The sequence below is a fragment of the Halictus rubicundus genome, unplaced genomic scaffold (genome assembly GCF_050948215.1).
Source record: "Halictus rubicundus isolate RS-2024b unplaced genomic scaffold, iyHalRubi1_principal scaffold0466, whole genome shotgun sequence".
NCBI classification, from domain to species: domain Eukaryota; kingdom Metazoa; phylum Arthropoda; class Insecta; order Hymenoptera; family Halictidae; genus Halictus; species Halictus rubicundus.
The window spans coordinates 140001-142500 of NW_027489007.1; the positions used below are offsets into that span (position 1 = coordinate 140001).

Here is a 2500-nt window from a genome sequence, read left to right on the forward strand (position 1 = left end):
GGCGTGAGCCTGCCTGGAGCCGCCGTCGGTGCAGATCTTGGTGGTAGTAGCAAATACTCCAGCGAGGCCCTGGAGGACTGACGTGGAGAAGGGTTTCGTGTGAACAGCCGTTGCACACGAGTCAGTCGATCCTAAGCCCTAAGAGAAATCCTATGTAGATGAGGTGTCCTAAGAGCAAATGTACAAACACAAAACACACACCCATCGGGCGAAAGGGAATCCGGTTTCTATTCCGGAACCCGGCAGCGGAACCGCATACCATTCGGGCCCTCGTAAGAGTGTTCGTCGGGGTAACCCAAAATGACCTGGAGACGCCGTCGGGAGATCCGGGGAGAGTTTTCTTTTCTGTATAAGCGTTCGAGTTCCCTGGAAACCTCTAGCAGGGAGATAGGGTTTGGAACGCGAAGAGCACCGCAGTTGCGGCGGTGTCCGGATCTTCCCCTCGGACCTTGAAAATCCAGGAGAGGGCCACGTGGAGGTGTCGCGCCGGTTCGTACCCATATCCGCAGCAGGTCTCCAAGGTAAAGAGCCTCTAGTCGATAGATTAATGTAGGTAAGGGAAGTCGGCAAATTGGATCCGTAACTTCGGAATAAGGATTGGCTCTGAGGAGCGGGGCGTGTCGGGCTTGGTCGGGAAGCGGGTCTGGCTGACGTGCCGGGCCTGGGCGAGGTGAACACATTATTGCGAATCCGAGCTCGGTCCCGTGCCTTGGCCTCCCGCGGATCTTCCTTGCTGCGAGGCTTCCGTCTTGAACGGTCGTCCTCTTCGGCCGCCATTCAACGCTCAGCTCAGAACTGGCACGGACTAGGGGAATCCGACTGTCTAATTAAAACAAAGCATTGCGATGGCCCCCACGGGTGTTGACGCAATGTGATTTCTGCCCAGTGCTCTGAATGTCAACGTGAAGAAATTCAAAAAAGCGCGGGTAAACGGCGGGAGTAACTATGACTCCCGAACAACCGGAGTCATAGCCTGCGTTGCGGACCTCACCCTGAGGTGTTAGGCTCTATATGGCCTCTCGCCTATGACAAATGGGGGTAGAGCAACCGTTTCCCAAGGCGGGGCTGACAGCCCTGCAACGGGTTAAGGAGAGGCGTTGCCGTGGAAGATCACTATTTATGTGACTATCCTAAAGGTATAACGGGTAAGGTGGACCCACCACCGAATCCCCCCGGCTTGGGTGAAATTCCCTGCCGGGCCGCACGTCGCGGAAGTCGCAGACGGAAGAGCGCGCACCACTCGTGGGAGGGCGCCGGACTGACCCTTTGGTTAGCGGGGGGGGGGGCTGCCCCCTGTAAACGACAGCCACAAAGAGCGTCGCGATCACTGGTGGAGTACCGGATCGTCAGAGTGGGGGGAGCTGCGGATAGCGCTCCCCAAGCAGGGAGAATGATGGTCTGCACTGTTGCTCCTGGTCGGGTTTAACGATCGGGAGTAACAACCATCATTCTCTTTAGGTAGCCAAATGCCTCGTCATCTAATTAGTGACGCGCATGAATGGATTAACGAGATTCCCTCTGTCCCTATCTACTGGGTCTTATAAGCGTCAGGGACTTATATCATGGTATAACCCTGACGCACCAACCCCTCCTTCACGTGGTAGGACCTGGACACCTTCGGGTGACTAACGGGGCTCTGGTAAGAGAGTTCCTGCGAGAGTTCTCGCCATGCGACAACCGCAGCTCTGGGAAGAGAGCTCTTGCGGAGTTGTCGCATGGCGGGGACCGCGGCTCTCAGAGAGCTCTGCGTGAGTTGTCGCTCTGCGACAACCGCGGCTCTCTCATTAAGAGAGTTCTGGCGGAGTCATCGCTTTTGCGATGACCGCGGCTCTCAGGGAGCCCATGCGTGTGTTATCGTTCGCGATAACCGCGGCTCTCACCCGGAAGACTCCCCTCTGCCGCGACGACCCACCGGATACATCCGGTGGTATGTTGCAGAACGGGAGAAACGGGGGGCTTACCTTAACCGGTCGGCCTAACGGGGAGGCGAACCCCTTGAACAAACCCTTAACCTCTAAGCTGAGAACGCGGCGAAAGAGGTCCCGTGTACACGGGCGGTCGGTGGGTCCATCGACCATTAGCGCAACCTCAAGACACCTGGCGAAATCTTGAGCGTAAAAGCCTTCTCCCCGGAAAGGGCGTCACCCGGGGAGCGACCGTCTTTCGTCCCTAATCGTGGGAACAATTATGGATTCTGACAAACACACCAAAAACAAAACGAAGAAGAAGGGAGGAAAGAAGGAAAAGGAAGGAGAAAAAAAGAAGACGGGCTGGGAGGTGGAAATAGAAACAACCCAGACAGGCGGGAACTCAGCTACTGTCTGGGATGACATATCTGACGAATACACGGACGATCCCTACGATACAGAGTGGGACATGAGTCAAGATGACTTTAACTGGGAATTTCCCAAAAATAGAAAGAGGAAAAATAAGCGACCAGGTGACTCGTGCAACGAGTCACACAAGAAACTTATTAAAGATGTTAAGATTGAGCTGGAGC

The 2500-nt window shown here is 55.4% G+C and overlaps 1 pseudogene; it reads left to right on the forward strand.

Annotated features, from left to right (window-relative positions):
- The window catches only part of LOC143364338 (large subunit ribosomal RNA), a 7133-nt pseudogene that overhangs the window by 1773 nt on the left and 2860 nt on the right, over positions 1-2500 (forward strand).